The 27,381-nt window shown below is 34.4% G+C and overlaps 1 protein-coding gene and 2 long non-coding RNA genes across 6 annotated transcripts in view; 1 reads left to right on the forward strand and 2 right to left on the reverse strand.

Annotated features, from left to right (window-relative positions):
- Window positions 1-8,941: 8,941 nt before the first annotated feature.
- On the reverse strand, window positions 8,942-15,174 carry LOC138710154 (uncharacterized). Of its 2 annotated transcripts, XR_011335113.1 has the most exons (5): window positions 14,532-15,174; window positions 13,412-13,568; window positions 12,668-13,305; window positions 12,234-12,441; window positions 8,949-11,999 (listed from the first exon to the last, which is right to left on the reverse strand). It is a non-coding gene; the product is annotated as an uncharacterized lncRNA (long non-coding RNA). The 2 variants fall into 2 exon arrangements; XR_011335112.1 differs by having other exon boundaries at window positions 8,942-11,999; window positions 12,234-13,305.
- Window positions 15,175-15,217: 43 nt separating this feature from the next.
- Window positions 15,218-27,381, forward strand: part of LOC138710157 (uncharacterized) — a 50,908-nt gene continuing 38,744 nt past the window's right edge. The window contains exon 1 of the long non-coding RNA XR_011335118.1: window positions 15,218-15,459. This is a non-coding gene — a long non-coding RNA (uncharacterized lncRNA). The remainder of the gene's footprint in view (window positions 15,460-27,381) is intronic.
- LOC138710155 (CD2 antigen cytoplasmic tail-binding protein 2 homolog) overlaps window positions 17,214-27,381 on the reverse strand; it is a 122,089-nt gene continuing 111,921 nt past the window's right edge. For all 3 annotated transcript variants that reach the window (XR_011335114.1, XR_011335116.1, XR_011335115.1), the window contains 2 exons: window positions 22,790-22,936; window positions 17,214-17,429 (listed from right to left, as the gene is read on the reverse strand). The gene's annotated coding sequence lies outside the window, so the exon portion shown is untranslated. The remainder of the gene's footprint in view (window positions 17,430-22,789; window positions 22,937-27,381) is intronic.

Below are 27,381 nucleotides of genomic sequence, written 5' to 3' on the forward strand. Positions count from 1 at the left end.
TTGATATGAATACAAATTAATAAATACAATGAAAGATAAACTAGCCCACTCCTGAATGAGTAAGACTCGTGCTCTGGAAGGGATTCCAATACAGACAAAAATAAATTTAAAATTGAGAGTGAATACAGAGTAAATAGTGTTTAATAGCCTATGTTTAAACCCAAACTATAACACCAATACAATTTTCTTTTTATTAATTTTGAGAGGATTCGTGGTTGAAATATTATTGGAATAAAATTTGTTTAATAATCTGGGACCTTGACTCATGCTATGATAAAAAGCTGCATTGGTTTTACATTTTGGTTCAGAAAAACGCAGAGAATTCATATTTTAGTTCTGTATTTACATATATACCTTTCAAAGTTACTAAAATTTCCATTAAAATATTTCAATAAAATAAAATAATATATTTGTTTAATGTTGAAAAATTTGAAATGTTTAAACAAGAATTCAGTTGGGTAGGTAATCTTTCTGCTTTTTTTAAACAAATTTTTAATCCTTTTTTTCTGTAGTAAAATTAACGGATAAAGGTTGGATTTATAAGTTCCACCCCAACCTATAATACCATAGATTGAAATAATGCTAAATAAATTACACGTAAACAGTTAATTGACAAAATAGTTCTTACAATAAAGTAACAATGTTTTACGTAATTTATTACCAATATAATGAATATGATTATTCCACTTTAAATGATTATCAATAGCTATACCTAAGTATTTAACCTCATCAACTTCTTTAATAACCGAACATTTGCAATTTATATCGGAACCCCGGTAATTTCCTAGAAGACGGGCAAAATCCAACATGGCTGACGATAACTACAAAAAACGTTCTGCCAACTATGAAGTCCAAATGCCACCAAACACCCCAAAATCAAAGATGAAAAATCAAATATATATTCATATTTTTAAAGAAGAAAAAGCCCTCCAAAAAATGAAAGTACCGTAAAGTGGGGATATTTCGGACGTAGGGGTAACATCGGACGGTAATTCAATGTATCATATTTTATGTTGGTAACACCAGTTCTTAGCATCTTTCCCGCGCTTTTTACTATGTTCGTATGTTTCTGCCAAAGCGTTAGAAAGAGAAAGATATAGAGTGGTCATTGCGCCGCCATGTTTGAAGAAAATTGAACGACCGTCGGTAATGAACTTATGCGCCCAAAACAAAGTGGGCGTAGTGATTACTGACAATAGAATCGTCAGCTGTCTTAATTTCGTTTGCATAAATCAGTTAAATTGAAGTGGAAAAACCTAGTATTTCGTCAAATACGTGCTAGGAACTTAATCTAAACTTATGTACGCTACATTTAAAACACTTGAGCTATTCCTAGAAGGAATGGTTTAAAGTATAACCTAAGCAAAATTGTCATGTAGTATGACAAGAAGTCCTAGCAAATATACTGAAGAAAATGTTAATATTCCTAGGTCCTTTTAAATGCGACCTGCGAGATTGCCTATAAAATGAACGAGTATGATTCGGATGATTTTATTAAATTGTTTTCCCAGTCTCTATACGTTGCAAAACTATTTACTATACCATAAGATATAGAATGAAAGTAGGCCCTATCTGTAGTAAACAACATTTACCTCCAAGCTTGTAACGTGGGTGAAACATGACAAAACACGCTTTCAGTTTTTTTGTTACAGTAAAATATAATTATTATCGAAATGTGAACGTGAGGCCAACAGCCGGCTGGTCTGTCTGAGCCTTTCAAGGGCTGTGGCACCACAGATAATTATTAGTGTATAATTGAGTACCCACGTACAATAATGGAGTAAGTAGTTACGAAATATATTCATACTTACCCCATTATTGCACGTGGGTGCTCAATTATGTTCTTTCATGTCCTTCCAGTCAAAATACTAACAACAATACGACCTACCCCAGAGTTCTGCGTTATTTTGGATGCGAGTGTCGAAATACAATTTTAATATTTGATTGCTCTACTAGGTTTGAAACAGAATTGTAGCGGTTTCATCCGTATTTAGTTTAACTTTATTACTAGTGAACCATTTATTTGATTAATCGTTTGTCTTCGAAATAGACCTATTTCTTATAAGCTACAGCTCATCGTCTTCTTGTATAAGCAGTAAGGACAGAAGGAGCAGAAATAAAGGATGCCGGTGTCGAAATACAGTTTTAATATTGTATTGCTATTTGTTTTTCACTGGGTCTGAAACGGAATTGTATTGGTTTTATCCGTATTTAGTTTAAGTACATTACCAGTGAACCATTTATTTTGTTTATGCCGGGCGTTGTTACACATTAATGCATGAAAAAAAAATGCTGCTAATTAACAAAACTATGGACTTAACTTCATAAAATTTAAATGAAATATGATATATCAGTTGTCTTTTTCCTTTTGACATTGCAGTTATATGCAGCACACACAACAGGCATGTTTTTTCTTCGTTTTTCTTGTACTTCTAACCTCCGTTATATAACATTGTAAGCAGACGAATTTTTACAAAGGTGGGCGCTTAGCTCAGATCTGCCGTGTTTCGCGGTGGCACCGCAAAGAGCGCTGTACAGGACAACATGGCCACTCTATAGTCTTCTCTTTCTAACTCGTTGGTTTCTGCCAACGAGTTAGAAAGAGAAGGATATAGAGTGGTCATTGCGCCGCCATGTTTGAAGAAAATTGAACGACCGTCGGTAATGAACTTATGCGCCCAAAACAAAGTGGGCGTGGTGATAACTGACATTAGAATCGTCAGCTGTTTTAATTTCGTTTGCATAAATCAATTAAACTGAAGTGGAAAAACCTAGTATTTCGTCAAATACGTGCTAGGAACTTAATCTAAACTTATGTACGCTACATTTAAAACACTTCAGCTATTCCTAGAAGGAATGCTTAAAAGAATAACCTAAGCAAAATTGTCATGTAGTATGACAAGAAGTCCTAGCAAATACATATACTGAAGAAAATGTTAATATTCCTAGGTTCTTTTAAATGCGACCTGCAAGATTGCCTATAAAATGAACGAGTATGATTCGGATGATTTTATTAAATTGTTTTCCCAGTCTCTACACGTTGCAAAACTATTTACTATACCATAAGATATAGAATGAAAGTAGTAAACAACATTTACCTCCAAGCTTGTAACGTGGGTGAAACATGACAAAACACGCTTTCAATTTTTTTTGTTACAGTAAAGTATAATTATTATCGACATGTGAACGTGAGGCCAACAGCCGGCTGGTCTGTCTGAGCTTTTCAAGGGCTGTGGCACCACAGATAATTATTAGTGTATAATTGAGCACCCACGTACAATAATGGGGTAAGTAGTTACGAAACATATTCATACTTACCCCATTATTGCACGTGGGTGCTCAATTATGTTCTTTCATGTCCTTCCAGTCAAAATACTAACAACAATACGACCTACCCCAGAGTTTTGCGTTATTTTGGATGCGAGTGTCGAAATACAATTTTAATATTAGATTACTATTACTAGGTTTGAAACGAAATTGTAGCGGTTTTATCCGTATCTAGATTAACTTTGTTACTAGTGAACCATTTATTTGATTAATCGTTTGTCTTCGAAATAGGCTTACTTCTTATAAGCTACAGCTCATCGTCTTCTTGTATAAGCAGTAAGGACAGAAGGAGCAGAAATAAAGGATGCCGGTGTCGAAATACAGTTTTAATATTGTATTGCTATTTGTTTTTCACTGGGTCTGAAACGGAATTGTATTGGTTTTATCCGTATTTAGTTTAAGTACATTACCAGTGAACCATTTATTTTGTTTATGCCGGGCGTTGTTACACATTTATGCATGAAAAAAAAAATGCTGCTAATTAACAAAACTATGGACTTAACTTCATAAAATTTACATTAAATATGATATATCAGTTGTCTTTTTCCTTTTGACATTGCAGTTATATGCAGCACTCACAACAGGCATGTTTTTTCTTCGTTTTTTTGTACTTCTTACCTCCGTTATACAACATTGTAAGCAGACGAATTTTTACAAAGGTGGGCGCTTAGCTCAGATCTGCCGTGTTTCGCGGTGGCACCGCAAAGAGCGCTGTACAGGACAACATGGCCACTCTATAGTCTTCTCTTTCTAACTCGTTGGTTTCTGCACATTTTTAAAGACCCATTGGTAAACTGGTGTTACCAACATAACATATGATAAATTGAATTACTGTCTGATGTTACCCCTGCGTCCGAAATATCCCCACTTTACGGTATATTTAATTTTTCGTATTTGATTTTTTTTGGCGTTTCGTGGCATTCGAACTTCATAGTTGGTAGTACTTTTCTGGCAGTTTTCGTCCGCACTTTACCCCCAAAAATCACTAAAACACAAAACAAAACATAATAATTTATCACCTTATCAAATAAAATTCAATTCTCATTGACGTCTACATCGACAACCACTTCACTTCCAGTATAAATGACACAGGCTTTAAGGCAATCTAAACTTAAACCATGCAGGCAACAAAGATCTAAACCAACACTTTGTCGTACAGTCAACTGTGCATAAATAAACCACGTGTTTACACTAAATGAAATTCTCTTCGAACACTTATTACACCTTAACATCTACAGAAAATTCAGTAAATAATTCCTTTAAGCCACAGAAAAACAGTTTTCTCCTCAACATTCTACACAATCCTTATTCACCAGCGAAAGAACTAAACCAAAATAGACACAAAATTTAATAAATAATTTTAGAACACGGATTCCTTCCTTTCCCTCTTACTTCAAAATTCCAACCTTGTTCACACAAAATAAATTATTGGCTCTGAAAAGTGCCTTTTCGTAAGCATGATGATGCGCATTCGACAAATGCAGACAAATCTACAATATAACATCACTCACGTCAAAAACCAGGAACAACTGACATCATTATCCATTCAAAATTAACGAAAATTCTAGAATAAATTACAACTATAATCAATCAAATCGAAAGAAAATCACAAAAATCATAAAATGACAAACTTTCAATAGCTTTAGCCATCAAACATAATAGCACTCACGTCAAACAATCAAGAACAACTGACGACGTCATTATTCATTCAAAATTAATGAAAATTCTAGAATAAATTACAACTATAATCAATCAAATCGAAAGAAAATCACAAGAATCATAAAATGACACACTTTCAATAGCTTTAGCAATCAGACACAACATAACACCACTCACGTCAAACAACCAAGAACAACTGACGTCATTATCCATTCAAAATTAAAATTCTAGAATAAATTACAACTATAATCAATCAAATCGAAAGAAAATCACAAAAATCATAAAATGACAAACTTTCAATAGCTTTAGCCATCAAACATAATAGCACTCACGTCAAACAATCAAGAACAACTGACGACGTCATTATTCATTCAAAATTAATGAAAATTCTAGAATAAATTACAACTATAATCAATCAAATCGAAAGAAAATCACAAGAATCATAAAATGACACACTTTCAATAGCTTTAGCAATCAGACACAACATAACACCACTCACGTCAAACAACCAAGAACAACTGACGTCATTATCCATTCAAAATTAATTAAAATTCTAGAATAAATTACAACTATAATCAATCAAATCGAAAGAAAATCACAAAAATCATAAAATGACAAGCTTTCAATAGCTTTAGCCTTCAGACACAACATAACACCACTCACGTGAAACAACCAAGAACAACTGACAACGTCATTATCCATTCAAAATTAACGAAAATTCTAGAACAAATAACAACTATAACCAATCAAATTAAAAGAAAATCACGGCGACACCTAGTATAAAAAACCTAGAACTAACATGTAAAAGTCACTAAAAGATCACTAACATTTAACTCTGAAATAAAAAAGTTGGTAATACTTACTATATTCAACCAAGTGCCAGTCTTCTATGAAATTACCGGAACCCCTTACATCCTGTATACCCAATGGATGAGCTGTTTGGACTTTTTCCATTGCTAATTGTCAAAATTATAACAACGTTTCGAAGAAAGATCCACTCTTCGAAACGTTGTGTTATAACAATTCACCTTTGCTTCCCCCCCCCCTTCATTCGGTTCAATAATAGCCTATATACCACCATCAGTTTCAATTCATCATGAAATAACACAAAGTAGATACCAGTCCCGTATGTGATAAGTAGTAAGATGGAAATTTCGGGATTCATTTACTATAGGATATCGCTTAATTTTCGTAAAGTTGGACAAACTATGACGTCACAATATGGCGCCAATGAGGTCACATCGCAGTGACGTCACAACATGGCCGACGTAAACCAAAACAATAAATAAATAAAACTATCTAAAAAAATTTAAAAAACAAATTGACGTTATCCCATTCTACAATATAACCCAACCGCTCTTATCCAAAATACGATATCACCAAAACAATTCACGATATCCCATACTGGAACAGAGCCCATCCGCTCTTATCCAAAATAGGATATCAGCAAAACAATATCACAATATCCCATTCTGAAAACGAATAGATCCACACACACACCCATATATACAAAACCAACAAAAATAAAAACATATATCTACAATAAATAAATTAAACATTATCCTCGATACATAATTACTACCCTAGCAAACGAAAACCTATCTTTATAAAAAACAAATAAAACGCTCACCATCCAAACCTTCTTTTTATCCTCTCAGATCCAAACACATCCTTAACCGGTACGCCATTCAAACCTCATGAATACCAACCACGAAATAAAAAAAATTACATATCTACCAACCTAACCACTACCATCCAAAAACTTACGTCATCAACTGACGTCATAATATCACATCGCTCCATTCTGCAATCTAGCCTTAATCAGCTGTTTCCATAGACTTACTAAATAACCGCGGCTGTTTCTCTCTTTCCACGCGCTTTGTAGCATAATGTCAGAGTGGAACAAAAACCAAGTAATGAAATTAATCAAGCTTTACGAGGAATTTCCATACTTTTATGACATCAGAAATAAGGACTATCACAATAGGATTTGGAGGGAAAATGCACTGGAGTTTGTTTGTAAAAATTTGGAGTCTGTTCGTCCCAATACTATTCCTTCCGACATCAAAACAAATATAAAGAACATCAGGAGTCAATATGCAAGAAAAAAAAATAAACTTTCAATTCATTTTAATATAATAAATATCTATTGGACAATTTTGTTCCAGTTTGAAATCTTTACTGAGAACATGGAATAACCCTTTCTCCTGCCTTCTGGACCTCCATCTCCTTTCCCAGTCTCTCTCTCTCTCTCTCTTTTTTTTTTTTTTTTTTTTTTTTTTTTGGCTTCTCATTAGTGCAAACTAACAAAACACTTGAACCTGCAGAAGCTAAAATAGCTACTTTTTGTTGTTAAAATCCATTTTGTTCATTTAAAAGGCTCACCACATCATTCACACGTTGCTCGAGCTCAACAACTAGCCTCGAGTAGCAGACGAGAAATCTGCCAAGAGTGAACGGTGATACTACATTTAGCCGACAGAAAGCGCAACAACTTGCGTCGACTTGTGGACGAAAAATCTGCCAAGTGTAAACGGTGATGCCAGCGAATAGGGATTATAAAGAATGGACACTTCGCGTCGGTACCTTTGATGTAGCCGGACCGATTTCAATGGCCTTTAAGCCAGCTAGAGCGTCAGATTCTGCTTTCTCCCTAGAGCTGGCGCTGACATCACACCAGCTAGCAGTCGACACAGCGGAAATATAACACATATAATTAATACATCTAGGTACATTATGTACTCAAATAAAATAAATTGGATCCATAAAATAATAAATCCTTCATTAACTGTAATGTCTAGATTCTAGAGTTCCTTTATAATGAGAGTTCAGACGTTGACCCCAACAACAATTAAAATATGTAATGATTTGATAGCGCTGAAAATGGAAAAACAAAACTCTCACGAGAAGTAAAACCATATACCTATACTATATTATATACAAATATTAAACGAATTTGATATTTCATTTTATAATGTATTATATTATTTTATAATATAATTTATGATATCTGAAATATAAAATATTATTATTACAACTAGTTTGTCACTGAGAAATAAGGAAAAGCTGTTAACTTGAATTTATTTGAAGCAAAGCATTACTGGATTATGCAATGAGGTAGGCGATGTTTGGATCCTGTGTCTCAACTCTATTCTCAATTATTATGTTAGCGTATGCTCGATTACACTACCTCTAGCGCTTGAAAGTGGAACTATCCGCTGGCGCACAGAGAAACAAAACACAGGAAAATTAACTCAGTGTCCATTCTTTATAATCCCTATTCGCTGGTGATGCTATAGTGAGGATCACGTAAGTTCAGTTCCCAAACAGCAAATATTTCCGCCTTGTCAGTGTTGCCAACTGTTACCAGATATCACCACATGTAGTAAAATCACGATCCTATGTACTGAATGACTTCTTTACTCACCGTACTTTACCTTAATGTTGGAAGGTTATTCTAAATAGTTTCAATAATAATGAGAAATGTATTGCTATGTTCTATTCTTTTATTCCTTTACATTATTATTAGTATTAGCATTAATAGGTTACTAGACGTAAATATACAACAAAGTATAGTATATAATATTCAAGAATCAAATCTGTTCCAAGACCAATTAAATTATTGTCACTTCACTTCAAAGATTCCAGCGTACATATACTGTACTTCCTAAAGGTAGATAAATGAATAACCAATTGACTTTTGGTTGGAATTCGAATGAACTTCTGATTATCTTTTGAAATTAGTAAGGAAATGGATAATACAACTAGGCTAAAACTGAAATAATAATAAATCAACTTAAAAAATTATTTTGGTCCTTAAAAGCCATAAGTAATTTCACTTCTAGATACCTTTTTAAAGATTTTATTTGTTTGTAAATTGCTTAATAATGCTACACTTACACTTATTATTTCTGCAACTCCACGTCTGTCATTGAAAAAATGTATGATACATAACTGTGAAGTCTCTTTTTGGCTCTTGTGTCCTAAATTTAAATAAGAAAAAAACAAATGATTCAAGAAATGTGAGCTGGTGAAAATTAAATACTCAATTAATAAAATAATTACTACCAAAAGAATATTTTATTAATTCTATACAAAAGATGGATTACACAGAACAGATGGCCAGAAATCATAGATTTATACACAACATACAGCATGAAACGATCATCAAAAAATGCTTTTTGTACACAATAACATCTTTCAAACAAAGTGAAATAGCCAATAAGTTCAATAAATATTATGCTAATAAGTAATAACTACAATTAATAATTATCTACAAGCTGTAAAAGGGAATAAAATAGTATATTGTTGAAATTAGGGGGTTATGGTTTATTACGTGTATTTATAATTTTAATTACTTTTTCTACATTTAATTATATTTTAATTTCTATTAGATTAGTTGGTGGTGTGGTTGTTAGTTTTATCTGTGTACGTCAGACTATTAAGGAAAAACTGAAAGAAATATTAAATCTACTATCTACTTTATATAACAATATTTAATCAAGAACTGAATATTACTATTAATTTAATAACATAAGACCCAAAACATCTCCAAGTCCAGACAATACACATGCTGATTTTCTTAAACATGTTGGCAAACAAGCAAACTCACTACTTTTATCTTGTAATCTCATCTAAAATACAATATCTGTCTGGAGAAAATCTACCATAACATCAATTTTGAAAAGCAATTATTCAACTAATATCTTTTCGAGTTATCGACAGATACCACTTACTAGTATGTTAGCCAAAATTATGGAAGAGATGATTTCATAGATTGAATTGGTTCCTGGAATCTAGTAACTAACTTTCATCTTATTGAGTTGACTTTAGAGAATTACATTCAACAAATGGCCAGATTTTAAATTTTAGTCAAGATATTAAAGATATTTTAAACAGAAAACAAAACAACTTAACAATTTTAATTTATTTTCAAGGATCATATGGCTCTGTAGATATAAATCACTTAAGAAATTGCAAACTTAGGGTGTCCATGATAAAGTGTTACACTGGGTCAGTGACTTGATTATTTGATTCATTGTCACAAATATGTAAATAGAGACAGATTCATCTGGGCTTCCCACATTGTTGTTTTCAGGAATACATTTTCCAATATTAATGTCGATGGTCTAACTAAAGAAATAGATCTTATGATAATCTCATCATTTGCAGATAATATGGTTGTCTAGAACAAAAAATCACAGTCTACAAATATTAATAAACTGAGCCAAAATCCCAACAGACTTTTTGACTCTACTTGGAGAACTCAAACTTGCTCAATTAAGGGAAACTTTACTAATAAAACACAATCCCAAGTTATTTCAAAATGAATAGTATATAAGTTAACTTTAACAGATGATGTTAAGAAATGTGATACTTCTCCAGACATTTTAAAAATCATTAGAAACGATAAATGATCTGGTCAGTGAGTGACTACATACAGTATTTTTTATAGATGGATCCTGTTTACCAAGCCATAGATGTAGTGGTGTTGTAGTACAATACCAGTATATTCCCTTTTACAGGGAATTATATTCAAACACTTGTTTGCCCCATTTTAACCGTGACAACGCTTTTTAGCATTTTAAACATTCCGGTTATTGTATTGTGTTTAGTGAAAGATTTTAGATAAGGGTGCAAATAGCCATAGTAGCTGACGCGCCCTTTTTAAACGCCACTAACTAACTAACTAACTAACTAACTAACTAACTAACTAACTTCAAACACTGACTAATTTTGATAGTGAAAATTTAGATACACTTTTAAGCTTACAAAATCTCCAGTATCGACTTCATAAATCTGAGAAGGCTGTCATACTATCAGATTCAAAATCAGATGTTCTTGCTGCAGTAATGGACGTAACAGCATGAAATCTCAATATTTTACAGTGTTTTAATATTTTAAGCAAAATGGTCGAATTACATCGATGACTGGTACTTCCGTGGATCCATGAACTTTATGGAGTGGGAGGTAATGAGGTAGCTGAAAGGTAGCAAAATTACTGTAAGGTTATCTATACCTGCATCTTACCACACTGTTAAAAGAATAACAAGATCAGTACATGACAATGTGGTAACAAAAATCGGAATGATTCTAAAGCAAATGAAAAAATTGCAATAGGCCATCCGGCATCTGCTCCACGATGGAGGAAAATCCTCAGAAGAAACCAACTAATCAGACCAAATGGGGGATCCAAACTACCCTCGAGTGCAGCTCTGAATTTGCAGGCCAACGAGTCTACCGACTAAGCTACATTGGTGGCTCCACTAAAAATATGAAGTACATGGCACTCAGATTATTAAATTGACAAACCTAAACAATTATTCATCAGTTAAGCTATAAAATATAATACATAGCAAGCAAGTTAATTCAATTTAAAAGTATAAACAATTCAATCAGTTGAAATATACAGAAACTGATAATAAATATCATGCAAATTACTTCACATTACAAGCATAAACAATTCATCACTTGTGGTATACAGCCTACTATTTAATTTACAGCACATACAATTCATCAGTTAAGCTATAGACCTACAGTCTACTATTCAATTTACAGCATATATAATTCATCAATTAAGCGAAACAAAAATATAGTACAATACATAGTAAAAATAATACACCTAATTTAATAACTGAACTTCTATGAAAATCTACAGTGGCAGTACTCATATTATCACAGGCCATGATTGTCTCAAATATTTACAAAGAACTGATATTTCAGAATCTCCCCATGCCATTTCTGAAATCTCAATGAAGATATGGATCATTGTCTTGACTGTTTAACTTTACATAGCTTTCAATCATCTGGTTAAATATTGGAGTGCAAGATAACAAATGACATCAACTGCTGAACACTTGGTATCAATCAACCAACAACTTCATTACATTAAAGGGGAAAAAAAACTGAAAGAATTAATTGTATATAGACACAACACACAAGACAAGGCCGCTTCAGAACAGTAATTGGCAAGGCTCTGTTGTTTTAGGATTCTTATGTAGATTCAATTTCACCTGAAAGAAAAAAGTAGCATCTATAAGTAGTAGTAGTAGTAGTAGTAGTAGTAGTAGTAGTAAAGATAATAATAATAATAATAATAATAATAATAATAATAATAATGACTGTAAAGTATGGAAATTAATATTGCAATGTAATATCAAAAGGTGATTTCACACCATCAACTCTTATCATTTAGTACAACTCTTATCATTTAGTACAACAAATCTATTATATTCAGTTGCAATCACCAGTAGCTGTTCTTTCCTCCATTTTGTTGTTGGCTGATTTTTCACAAGTCTGCTATGATATGCAGCACTATCCATGACAATAACGCATTGCCCTAATGTTCTCAGGTCAACAACTGTGTTTGCACCCACTTCTCAACTACAGGGCTATTCATAGCACTATGGTAGTCCTGACTTTTCTTTCAATTGCATGAAAAAATTAAATCAGCACCTGCAATAAAAATTATACCTGGGCATATAATTACGTCACATGAATTCACAGCATTTAAATAAAGAAAATAAAACATAACATAACATAACATGACATGACATGAGATCCTCTTTGGTGAAAGGCTTTCCCACGTTTTTATTTAGTCACCAATTTTTATATTTTTGTACCCTGATTAAAAAAATTACTCTTGCCAAATTTATGTAAAATATAAATCAATATAACTTACCGAGTATAAATCCACCTTTCGTTCCGGCATCTAATCTTCCACCCTCATTTGTTGGTCTATGAATAACACCATTCATGTCACTGGAAACTTCACCTGGTTTATTTCATGAATAAGTGGGTGATCATACTTAAAAAACAGAGAGAGAAAAGCAATTCACATTGACACTCTAAGAGACACAAAAATTTTAAAGACAGGAAAACCGTTCAAGAATTTTATAACTAACCTCTAGTTATAATATGAAACTATTAATTGCAAAACATGTTGTTCCCACCTGAATTCATTACTAGTAGCCTATATTAATTGCAATTTCACATTCCACATAAGTGTTAATCTATTTGTTAGTAAAAAATTCAATCACTCAATGTCTCACAATACATTGAAATTTACCATTCATAAAAATCCAAGTCTCATCCAAGAATACTACGGGTTTAGGGTTCTCACGCTCCACATTTCTTATATATTCTCTTAAAAACGAATAACATCACTTTCTCATACATGTGTATAAGGATCCCCTTTGCTCCATAGAAATTTCATCTCTTTCAAAATTTTTTTCACCGATGATAAGGATACTCTAAATAAATATGTTTCATAATCATCATTCATATGTTCCAGAACTTTTGCTGCTGTTAGTACTTCCTCTGTAACAGTAAATGAAAATTATGCCATATTTTTATACATAGGCCTATGACTAATATCAGAATTACATTGCATAAATCAACACAATAATTCCTGTAACTTCCCTACCTTTATGTAACTTGTCATAAATAAATCTCGCAATTGCATCTTTCGTAAAATCATCAGCATCAGTCACTGGATGTTTACGTAGTCTATGTTTTCCTGGTGTCACGAGTGGGGTCCCCTTGTGTGAATTTATCACTTTCGTGGCTGTAGTTAAGCCAAGCTGTAATAACAAACAATAACATAATACTTCTAAAAATTGTTATATCATAAAATTCATGCATAATACCAACATTTACAGCTATATGAATAGAAAATGATCAACATGTTAGGTTGGGTCTACGATAGGTTTAAGTAGGCTAATATTTAGGTAATTCTCCAGAAAAGCTACACCAAAGAAGGCATAATTTTATTTTGTTTAATTGATTTCTGTGATATTTACATAGTGATGAACACGTGGTTTTAGTGCACAGCCACAAATACTTTCAGCACAAAAATCCTTTGACACTTACCTGTATATTCTAATGCATTGTTGTAGTCCCTCCCTCAAACTTGTTACTAATTACCAATATAACATGCGAGAGGTCCAGGACGAAGAGAAATGGTTAGTTTCCCAGTAGTGCGTCCTCGTCCTCTCGAGTGTTATATCTTAACAAGTACTTTGGGTGGGGTAGCTTTTCTGAAGAAACACCATATTTAATATTACTTAGACCAGCCATTAATAAATTATTCAGCCAGAGTCAACGTTCCTATGCTTTATAGAGTATGTTATATAGTTATTATATAAAACTGAATTATTTTTAAGCACCATAACAGGCCAACATTCATGTAATATTTGCTGCAATATCAAGTTAATAATTACAATATGACTTGTATTTTCTTCGGCCGATGTGGCATGTAAATTGTGATCTGAACGGTTAATTTAATACCAAAAGAGAAAACTGGAAATTTACTTTCGTGCTGTTTGATTACTTGTTCGTCTAATTTGTAAATGTATTTAAGCTATCACCTACTGCAGTATTACAGTATCTTAAATGTATTTAGTTTGGCAATATGAAAATCACTGACTTGATTAAACATTAGGCCTAACCTAAAAATTTGTTTTGTTTGACCACAATCATGAAATTATTAGTGCAAACTCCTAAAACTGAATACCACTTTGAAATGTATGCTTAAGAATACTTACTCCTAATAATTGTCCTATTCTGGTTGTAATTGCTGTCTCCGTTAGCGTAATTCCTTCTTCATTATCTTCTTTCTTCAACTCATTATACACGTGAACTACAGATTTCTGAAGCGTACTCTGAATGCCACACATTTTCTTCCTTGGAGGAGTCACTGCAACACTATTTCATTTTTTTGACATAGTAATAAAAATCTAAACACGAAAGAAATTCATTAAAATTTGAAATAATATTTCTATCCATTACCCACGTGCATTATCACGCCCAAGTATATTATATTCATTCGTACTTATCTGACTATTCTTGAATTATAACCACAACGCAACACATAACATAACTATTATGTATTAATATTAATACTAATATTAATTAATTATTAATAAGTTCGAATTTCACTATCTTCCAGTAACCGGCTGAGAAATCTAGTACAATTTTAATTTCATGGAACTCCAGTACCGGCAAATATTGTCGATATTTGCCTCAGCTGCCAACATACCGGTTACAAAATCACTACCATTTATAGTATTTGTCAGTATCGAAATTCGAAACGAAGTTGGCAAAAGAAAATTCAACCTTCAAACTAGAAAATCACCATAATCCACTAGCATTTGTAGTAATGGGGGAAAAATGGTTAGGTTTCACCCTTAGGGTATCAAGTTACCTGGTCTTCCCTATACATATAGCCGACAGAAAGCGCTTGATGTTGCGCGACAAATAGCAAGTGTAAATAGGGACTTAAAAACATTAATACGTAAACAATGTGAAAGTGTTAGTAATAGTGGTGACTTTACAGTGTGTGATGCCAACATTCCACAAGTATGCTAGTTTCTAGAGCCACAACTATATTGGCTAATATTCTAAAATGAAACAAGATAGTATTGCCGGTGCTTCAGGAACAAAAAGAAAAGTGCAGACTTTCATAAAAAACAGGTACGCTACCGGTAACAGTGTGTATTTAGATGACATCTGATGAATAACTTTACTGATTCTACTTCTTTAGAGAACTGCGCATTCCTGTCGTTTTTCTGTACTAACAGTAGTAAGAAACGAGCTTTGAATGATTTCCGCAGAATTTGGAATAGACATAGACAGATTTGAACTGCCAACATAGAAAACAAAAAAATCATTACCTGTTCAAGGGGGCCACACTCAATCGCTTTCACCTTCATCTTGACAATAATAAAAGCCAAAACTAACCTAACCTAACACTAAAATCCTAAACTAATCTAACCTAACCTAACTTGTCACAGATTCGCCTATACAAGGCATAACAAAAGCCTAAACTATCCTAACCTAACCTGTTACAGTTTCGTATATGCAAAGCATAATAAAAGCCTAAACTAACCTAACCTGTCACTAAAATCGTAAACTAACCTAACCTAACTTTTCACGGATTCTCCTATACAAGGCATAACAAAAGCCTAAACTATCCTAACCCAACTTGTTACAGTTTCGTATATGCAAAGCATAATAAAAGCCTAAACTAACCTAACCTAACTTTTCACAGATTCGCCTATACAAGGCATAACAAAAGCCTAAACTATCCTAACCTAACCTGTTACAGTTTCGTATATGCAAAGCATAATAAAAGCCTAAACTAACCCAACCTGTCACTAAAATCCTAAACCAACCTAACCTAACTTTTCACAGATTCGCCTATACAAGGCATAACAAAAGCCTCAACTAACCTAATCTAACCTGTCACTAAAATCCTAAACTAACCTAACTTTTCACAGATTCGCCTATACAAGGCATAACAAAGCCTAAACTATCCTAACCTAACTTGTCACAGTTTCGTATATGCAAAGCATAATAAAAGCCTAAACTAACCTAACACAGATTTGCCTATACAAGGCATAACAAAACCCTAAACTACCGTAACCTATCCTGTCACAGATAAGTACGTAAGACATAATAAGTCTAAACTAACCTAGCCTTACATAATAAAAGTTTAAACTAACCTAGCCTGTCATAACACTCCATTTTCTTATCCCTGCACACTTCCCTGAGGTATGAAAATGGCCGAATTTCTATGCCGCTGGAACATTGCAAACTAGCGTGAAACGTTTGTAATGTCTCGTATGATATGTTGGTACGACATGTAAGACTCCTGAACATGCATATATCCACAATAGGAAAAGAAGTCAATCAACGCTCGTTTAACAACCGCAGTACGTAGCAATACTAGTAGTAGTAGTAGTAGTAGTAGTAGTAGTAGTAGTAGTAGTAGTAGTAGTAGTAGTAGTAGTAGATAAAATAATAATTATGCTGATTACTGTCTTGTTAATATAATTTACTATTAACTAGAGTAAATAACGCCAAGCACCGCTATTAAATATACTCAAGAGAAATGGCATGCAGAGCATGCCCCATTTGTATGATGTCACGATTCTGCTATCCAGTCCTGATAAAGAACTTATAGCGAAGGCCCCAGCAGACCCTATGAATGAATGAGTGTATGCCCTCTTGTTCTCCTTTGTATCCACTGTCCACGTAGAACTACGTCTTTCTCCTCAGGAGGTGCCTATCAGTGATAACTCTGGATTTTTTTTTTCTTGTTAGGAGGAAGGGAGGGAGAGAACATCCCACGCACTACGACCTGAGGTCTATTGTACACCCCCTATATGGGATGAGTTGCATGCCCACCGATCAATCCCCTACGTGCACTGACCTAACCACTTGACCCCCTTAACTATCGGTCACAACAGCCAACAAAGTCCATGTACCACTCCTGCTCCGGCAACCCCTCCAAGGCTCCCTTAACGGTCTGAGGCAGAAGTCCTCCACAGAGAAGGTTTGCCCCAGGTTCCGTTGCAGAAGCTATCCATCATCACTTGAATACAATCCACAGAGGCCGGTTGAGAGAGCCAGGAGCTTCGGAGGGCCGCCTGTAGAACGATCTGAAAACCAGAAGAAGCAACGGGATGATGAATGAAAGGATGATAGGGGAGGAAAGGAAGTGGCGAAGTTGAGTGGGGTTCCAGTCGCCTGATAAAGTTACCTGATATTCACCTATAGGAGTGAGGGAAAAACCCCGTAAAAACCTTACCCAGGCATCTCGTCCCGACCGGGAATCGAACCCGTGCGCGCTGAGTTCGGAGTTAGACTCGCTAACTCTTCAGCTACAACAGTGGACTAACTCTGGAATTAACTGTCACTGTCCTGGTGGAGTGGAAGAGAAGGCCTGATGGCCTTAGCTTTACCAGAATAAATAAATAAATTAGTATCAATAATAATAATAATTATTATTATTATTATTTTTATTATTATTATAAATAACCCACACTTGTTCTCCTTGTCTCCTCAGCAATTAGAATAATAGTTGGAGCAATGGCTAGAGAATTGTATAGACCATTTTTTTTTAAATGAGAGATTCTGACCTTAACAAATCAGTACATATACTCTTTAATAAATTTCCTCTTACGTAATAAAGAAAATTTTCTAACTAATTCAGCCATACATAGCACAAATACCTGCAGAAAGAATGATTTTCATACACCATCATCAAATTTATCATGCTATCAAAGGGGAGTGCGTTACATGACAATAAAAATTTTCAATGGTCTTCCTGAAGACATTAAGAATCATTACCAAATCACTGCGTTATTTAAGGTGAAACTAAAAAATTACTTAATATCTCACACATTTTATTCTGTAGATGAATTCTTGACATTTCACAGTACTGAGTAAATATTTTAGTACTATTAAATGGTAAACATATTGCATTGTATAATATATTATTGTTATTAAGGTACCAGTATTAATTCTGTATATATTTTATATTTGCATTTTTATATGTTAAACGTAAGAAATGGATATGTTAGTCTATATTCTATGCTATAAAGCAACTGTAAGAATATTATGGAAAAAAATTAATCTATCTGCCTGCCTGCCCATCCATCTGTCTTCACCTTGATCGTCTTGTATTTTCTTTGTTTATGTATTCCCTATTTTCTCCTTGTATTTTGAGGAAAAAAAGTTACATTTGTTCGTACCAAATTTTCTCTTTAAAGGACAAAACTAAAATTTTTTTCAAACATCTATTATCATAATACACTGCTCTCTTAAACTGACTGAGCATATTGGGAATTCAATCAATAGCTTTCCCAAAATAGGCTATGAAAAGTTTCATATAAAACAATGGAAGATAAAATTAATGTGCATTAAATTGTGAATTATTTGAAAGAAACATCATATATTCTGTGTGACAATGTCATGAACTGTGAAGGAACGAAGGTACTTGCATATCATATGAAATATACACTGTCTACATATCGAAATAATGGTCTTTATACATTGGGAGGAAAAAACAAAACAAGAAAAATATATATTTTTGCTGCCAAACACTTCGCCATTCTATTTCATCACGTTCGTTTGTATCCTGGCAGTAATATTAATGCAATTTTTAGACACCAAAAAATATTGTAAAGTGAGTTTTCAATACATATCATTACAGCTTTAAAGAAACTATTGAAGTAATGTCTATAAACTACAAACAAATATTATATGTAGGCTACAGATATACTAGGTTTGAAGATTATGGCTATAGAAACAATTGAGACAAGATACACACGTACGGAGTGTTGACAAATTTATACGGATGAATCTCTTATGTCATATTCAAGAGGTGCAGAAACTGGGATGAATATGTCCTGTCTTTTCATTTTACTATTATGTAGGAGAATATACAACAAATTTTTAAGTTACTGCTATTTACATAGGCCTATTACTTACAAATGGCTTTTAGAGAACCTGGAGGTTCATTGCCGCCCTCACATAAGCACGCCATCGATCTCTATCCTGAGCAAGATTAATCCAGTCTCTACCATCATATCCCACCTCCCTCAAATCCATTTTAATATTATTCCCCCATCTATGTCTAAGCCTCCTCAAAGGTCTTATTCCCTCTGGCCTACCAACTAACACTCTATAGTTTGACAACTTCAAGTGAAACCCCGTAAAATACGCCAACTTCTGGAATCTCTCTCTTTCTTTCTTCTCTCTCCCTCGCTCCTCGTCATTCAGTCACCAATCACCATGTAAATATCTGAGAGGGTGCGTGTGGGCATCGTGACCAATAGAAGAACCACTCTCCAGTATAACCACAATAACGGATTCTTCATTTTTGCCTCTTCTGTCGGCTAGGAAGGTTCCATTATGATAGCATTGCAGGCAACTAGTTAACCTTTTAAAGCTTTTGTTAGCAGGTTTGACAAACTGTGAGTGGACCTGCAAGTACACAGTGCATAGTGCTCTCTCCCTTCCCCCCGTGCTTTCTCACTTGCTCCTCCCCAAGACAGCCAGCACTCACGTAGTAACTCTGTCAGGGTTTGAGTTCGATTTGTCAATCTATATAAGCATTTCTGGGTATTTACATATTACGTTTGCAAAATCTCTTATACAGATTAAATAAATTCTAATTATCAGATTGAAGGGCAGCCATACAGACTATAATCTTACAATAGACCACAAAAAAGGCTGAAATACAAGATTATAAAAAAAGATGCATTATCTAACTAAACTACAGAAAAAAAATAGTTGATTCCTTCCCATTGTTACATAAGGAAAATGAAACAGCAGACTTTTGGCTAAAAAGGGAACTGAAATTTTACAACAATCCAATAACAGACTTCCATTTTATTCTGTAAAACAACTAATCAGTTCGATCAGTTCTAATCAGTACTTCTAAGTAAATTCAGATCTGCCCAAAACAGTAAAATTCGGATGGAGCAAATGATACAACCTGGAAATTTTGAATGGTTAACCCCGAGATAATCCCTCAAGGGCCTCATAAATCAGGTTGATAACAAGTCATGTCATGATTATTTGACAAGCCACCTGAACAGGATAGGAATTTCAACATACATCAGCCCGTGTACGGTATTGTGTGATGCAAATGAAGAAATGAACATCGAACACATCAAGGGATGCAAAACATTGCTACAACAAGATAACATCGTACAAAAATATTGGGATACAAGACAGCGATTGACTTATTGTCAAGTGCTTAGGATCTGGACCAGCAACAATATATCACCTGTACAATCTAAGTACAACATTCGTATAAAAATATGTAACATTCAGGAAGGTAAACATTACACTGCAACCAGACTTGCAATCGAAGTTCATGTTGTAAACATGCCGCGTTCCTACAGTATGTGGGCTGTACTTTGTAACTTCGGTGCACAACCTGAGACTGTATCTTGAATAAAATCGATTAGGCACGTTACCAGGGGCGAATTTAGGCCTAGGCAGACTAGACAGCTGCCTAGGGCGACAGATTTGAGGGGCGGCTTTTAAGCTATTACTGTTAATTTTTTTTTTTTTTACATTTTTTAAAATTTGATTCATAACTCTTTAAAAGAGTCATGAACTTAAACGCACAATGAAAAAGATATCAATAACATTGGCAACAATCAGTTAAAATTTAATCAACAGTATGCCAAGGAAAAATGACAGTTTTTCAATATTAGTGTCACAATGCAATAATAGTACCTTTTTTAATGTTATGCCCTCTCATCGTGAGAGTCTCACGAAATACCATTAAAGAACTTACTGGTATTATATAATGATACGTTAGGAAGGCAAATCTCGTTGCTCGCAATCATAAGCTTTGTGATAAAATTATGAGAGAGACGCTGCTCTGTCATAAGAGTAGCCAGTATCAACACTCAGTAATCCCCATGCAGACTTAAATTCAAAGAAAATACCGCCAGTCATTGTATCAGCCGGACGCTTGGGAGTTCAGTTTAATTTGAAACGGTAAAGAGTGCAGTTGTTTTGTACCTAGGAGACATATTTTAATTTTCATTATAATAAGTGACAGTCGGAAAAATGTCAGTGGTTCTCAATACCGGAAACACATCTGATTGAGGTTATGGCTGATATGTAAATCTATTACCAGACAGTACATCTCATTTGACGATATGTATCAGAGGATGAACTGCATCTAAAATCTGATTAGTGTAATATGTAGCTAGTCAGCGATGTATGCAATGGAGGGGGAAAGGAACTGGTCACCCTACCCCATTATCTCCTGGCCTAGTTGCCTTATGAGTGATGCCTTGATGGTGTCACTTGTGGGGTCCATACCTGTCTTCAGACAGTTGACTAAATAACAATACCAGAAACTCGAGAAAGACAAGGCAATAAAAAGAGAGGAAATGGTGAGAAAAAGTGCAAAAATATGTGTTATTTAAAAAACAAACATAGCCAGCTTGGTCCAGTTCGAGTCCAGGTACATCAGAGTGTAATAATGTGGTGAACAGTAGTTTCTGAAAATAGTGCAGCGTGTGGTTTATTTTAGTCAGGCGTTTCTGATATTAGAAACAGTAATAATGACGCAGAATCAATTATTTCATTTGATCCAAATGACGCATATAGGGCGAAATAAGGGGCAGAAATATTTTTCTCTGCCTAGAGGCGCCAAGTAGTTAGATTCGCCCCTGCACGTTAACACACCGAATGGTGCAAGAAACATGATGCATGGCACATGGAGTGTGACACATAACGCCATGTTATTTGATCTAACGAGCCATTCAGTGTGGAGTCATCAGATGGAGATCTTCTGCTATTGTCAATAATAAGAATGCGAAGATAAAGGCATAGGTTTCGGATTCATTGGTTCAAAACGTTGAAAATCATGGTGCTTGTAGTGTTTTTATTGGTAGAGTTAGCACAGGATCCAGAAAAATTCGCAGAATATTATAGAATGTCCAAAGAATCATTTGAAGATACGACAAACTGTAAATATTCCTAATAGATGGAAAACATGTATGAGTATTACACAAGCACATGGACTTTTCACTCTGATTTCTGTTGAAGACTTGGGTAGAAATAGTGTTGGTGCTAGGGTTGGCAACTATTTTTGAAGAAAATACGGGAGACTAAGTGGTCTACAATATTTGACATAAAAAATTGAAAAATTATTAAATTCAGTTAGCGGCACTAAAAACAATTTTATTCTACATTTTGGCAGTGAGGCTTAAATTAAAGTATTTTGAGATATTTTACCTAGCGTAATAGTTTCAAACAAATTGTAAAAATTACCTACATGAATAGTTGAAGTTGACTGTGATTTGCAGTTCTGATTTGATTAAAGTGTCGCTCTCCTTTTTCGAACATCTGAGGATTGCGAGACTTCATATGTGAGTATAGGTATATATCAATGTTAACAGTATTAAAGAAAGCTTGTTAAAATTGGCCATAAAGTCATTTAAATATGTGCTCCAGGAGCACTGCTCCTGCATATATGACTTACCGGTATATGTCTAAAATGCAGGTAGTAGGCCATTGATGATATAATGAGGAGAGTTCGGCTGGCACCATGGATCGTGTCCTGGCATAGCTCAGTTGGAAAGAGCACTCAGCACGCAGAGTTGAGAGGTCCTGGGTTCGATTCCCGGTGCTGGAACGAATTTTTCTCAAAATTAATAGGTATCTACATGTTGACTACTAACAAAAAATAGTAGTCTCGATTATTGAATGAGGATGGCGAGACCTCATATATGAATGTATGTATGTATGCATGTATATATATATATATATATATATATATATATATATACATACATACGACACTTTTCATAAAAGAAACACTCTTTGTATTAGCTTAGCTGCACATTTCAGTGCATCTCTGGAACAATGGAATCCATCATATAAATCACCTTCAACCATATAAAAATTAAATGTTTCAAATAAATTTTTATATTATGCAAAAATAAGGGAGAAAAAGGATCGAAGAGAAGAAAAATGTGGAAGTTGGGAGACTGTTAAAAATTGGGGCTAAATACGGGAGAGTTGGCAACACTAGTTGGTGCTGTGCTGCCCATTACGCCGTATGATGACCGACCTACAGATGAAAATGTCTATACGAGGGATAGGTCAGTTTCTTATTTTTTTAAGTCTAGCGTAGCTCTTCCTTGGCAATTAACTCCCAGTGGCTTAATAAAACTTGTTATGAAGTGGGATATTTATATTTAAGTGAAGATTTATATTTTAAAACAAATAAATAAATGAATGAATACATATACGAGAACTAAATAGCTACTTTCCCGGACAATCCTATTTCAGTTTATGTTTTACTTCTGCAGCTATCTCCGCCCAAATTTTATCTCTGAGATTCTTCTTTGAATAATCTGCTCCTGTATAGTCGTAAATAACTGGATACCTCTTCATCACATTAAATTTCTGGTAGTTCATGATGATCGGAAAGTGTACACTGACAACTGAACTCTGGGCTGTAGTGGCCAGGTTGCATGAAGTACGACACAAAGAATCAGCATGTTTTATCTTGGTTATGATGCAAGGCACATGCATTATGTTGCTTGTGTGTTGCATTATCTGGCCTGACTAGTAGCACCTAAAGGCGTTCGTTTATTCTCCTTTGATGCATGCTTAATGTTCCATGCATACTGCTTCATGTAACTGTATCGACTGGTGTGTATCAGTGGCGGCTCCTGCGTATTTCTTAAGAGGAGGAAAGAAGGTAACAGGACGAAATGACACCTTCTTGAATGAAACATGCTGCAAATTAGCCAACATGCACACATGTAAGACCAGGTAGTGTTGGGGTTGGCCTTCCCTTCTGTATAGCAATAATCTGTTCTTGTAAACTGAGTTTCCTAAATTTTCCATAAAATATAATGTTTTCACTTCCATTCATTGTTGAATAATTGCACAAATTAACAATTACAAGGAAATTCACCTCGCAGCATTTTTCGAGCACACTACAGCATCACACGTGTTGGAAGAGACTATAGCTACTAACACGTAATCGGAACTGCGGAAATGGGAATGGGAAATAATTTGAGGAAAGCGAGAACACAGCACCCACCCAAGTGGTCTGTGTTGCCACATGTACATTTTACAAGTTCAGTATCACATGCTTTTGAAGAATATCAGTTCTTGTAAAGTCATACTACCATTATTGTTCAAAGTTGCCGGTGGCAAATTTTTTATGTTAAAATAATGTAGTTTGGAGTACCTACTTTCAATTTCAAATATATTTGTACAAAACTGACAACTTGGCTGTTGCTCTGTCTAGTAAACAATGAATAGAAGTGAATTTCAGGGGCCAAAAAGATCTGTGATACCAATGTAGAACTACTTCCTCTTTGTTTTATATAAACACGACTTTAACTTTCAAATATCCTTGAAAGTTTCAAACCATGAATAGTAGCCTATATAAAGTGCAATGAATAATATTTTTGGTTTATAATTTTAGAAAAAAATTTATACGGTGTCTTTCATAGCGTTGCGTTAAAACTGTTTTATTGTGCCTCCTCCTAGATGTGTTATAGTCTGGTTGAATGCAAGATCGTTAGATGGCAGCGGTAGCGAGCTTGCTGCACGACCAGTCGGTTTCTATTTCCCGCCCATGACTGATTCAGAGGAGGATCTCCTCCCTCTCCGTTCATTTACTCGCTTTAAAACTCTGCTTCTTTCTCTGGCCACTAGTGCGCTGTTGTCTATGTGTGCTAACTGCAGTAAAGGAGGAATGTCTTGGCTTTCCTCCGCACAAACAATTTCGCATCTTTCTTAGAGTTTTCTAGCAGCACATGAGCGCGCATCGTTTAAAACTCGATCAACCGAGGTTTTCTTATAGCTGTGAACTTAAAAATTATCGAATCTTCCTTGCATTTCAAGGCACATATTTTATTTGGTATTTACTTTCGAAAGAAGAAAAATGTGAGGAGGACGTTCCTCCCTTCCCTCCCCCGAGGAACTGTCTCTGGTGTGTATCCTGTCTTACTTGAACTGCTGTGTTCCATAGCTTGTCGGTTTTTCGCTGTGACATCAAAAGGGGTTTAGCAAGCTCGAACTGCATTAAGTGTGATTGTGCAAATAACATTTATTTCAGTCTTCATCAACAGTGAACATAGAGTGCATTGAACAAAATACAACACACTTTACCGCTACAGAGTATATATGCAGAGTACTTTTTATCATTACTGTTACATCAGGTTAGTTTAACATTATGGGTGATATTCATAGACATTTCGCAGCATGCACTATGAGCGTACTAAGCTAGCCCCCTGCTATCCACTGGTTACTTGTACAGAATTCAAATCATATCAAATCGCTTTCACTGATTTATGAATACGAAAAACGCTGATCATCCACTGGAATACGGCCCTAAATGTTTAACACATCACTGCCACTTTCTAGCATGCCATATTGTATTTTTGGTCCAGGGAAAATACACTTCTTTTACAGTAATACTCGTAAAAAATAGGAACGTTTTTGTAAGAAAGTATTAATATTTTCTCTAGACTAGGGTAACCAGACGCCCCATTTTTAACGGGATTGTCCCTTTTTTCAGCTTCTTGTCCCCTGTCCCGAGAAAAGTATGCTCGGTGCGCCAAATGTCTCGTTTTTTTAAATGGCATCGCATTTCCCTAAATTATCATTAAGATATTTATTTTTCTTTTATTTTATTATGAAAGATAAATACATTAACTTAGTGTTACAAACATAATTCAGATTGTAAGTTTTGTGTTAGGAATACCTGGTACCAATGCATCATCAGAAAGAGTGTTTTCGTTGTTGAATTCAATTTGATCTGACGAAAGGAATCAGTTTCCAGTTAAAACCATAATCACAAAATGTAATTTCAAAAATGTGTCTTGCATGGACTTTTATAGTTTCTTGAAGGAAAAGCCAACACTTCTACAGCAAATTCACTCATCAAAGAAATATGATGCAAATTGTACAGTTGATCTTCATGGAGAATGTTAAAATACTTATTATTTCTCAGTAATATTTGCAATTACCATGGACATATACCGTATATGTTTAACATAGGTACACATGAGTGAACTGGTGTTAAATTTCTTGAATATCACCACTGGTTAAAAGGTAATATGAGGCAAAAAATTTTGTCACGAAACAAGTTCAGAATACAGTGACATGAATATAATTGTAAGGTCCAATTAATCTGAAGTATTTTTAAACAGATAAGTTAACCTATTTAATTCAGACTAGCTGCCACATAAAAAATTGTCAACAGTGACTTAAGCCAAGTATCCATACTACTCTATTACATACTCTTCTCACTTTATAGATCTCTTGGGTATGGAACAACAAGTTTTGATGGAGAAATCACTGCAATAAGTGAAAGTCTCAGGAATCTTCTATGCCACATCAATAAATTTAAGAATGCAGTTATTTTGTCAAACTCCAAAACAGCTATTCTATCAATAGTCTCTAAACATACACCTTCATCTCAAACAGCAGAAATAACTAAAATGCTCTCTCAATTAATATTACTCAATAAAAGAATTGTATTCCAATGGATACCATCCCATTGTGGAATCCTGGGAAAAGAGATTGCGGATGCATTAGCAAAGAAGGGCAGCACTGCTACTTACAGACCTGTTACTAACTCTACGTATTACTCTGTGAAAAGATTTATTAAATCTACATACTTAGACTTCAACAAACAAAATTTGATAAACAATCCCAAAGGAAAAAATGGAACTCTCTGCATCATAATCCACAGTTAATTCCCGATTTACCACGAAACTCGTCTGTGGCTGTATTTAGATTGGCAACAGGCCATGGTTGTTTGGCCAAACACCTGCATAGAATTGGAATATATCAGTCCCCTAACTACCCATTATGCAACTCAAACCAAGAAATGGATTCGGAACACCTCAAAAACTGTGCTTCAGTGGCTGGCCATGATAATATCTTTGAAAAATATTGGAGTGCAAGAGGTCAAATGACTTTATTGTCAAACGCCTGGCATTAGAAAACAACAATTATTATAGCCTAGTTATTGTAAACAGTGTAGTATTTATTACTTTAATATAAATAAAACTGGACCTTATTGCTCACTGACATTATATA

This window comes from Periplaneta americana, chromosome 12 (genome assembly GCF_040183065.1).
Source record: "Periplaneta americana isolate PAMFEO1 chromosome 12, P.americana_PAMFEO1_priV1, whole genome shotgun sequence".
NCBI classification, from domain to species: domain Eukaryota; kingdom Metazoa; phylum Arthropoda; class Insecta; order Blattodea; family Blattidae; genus Periplaneta; species Periplaneta americana.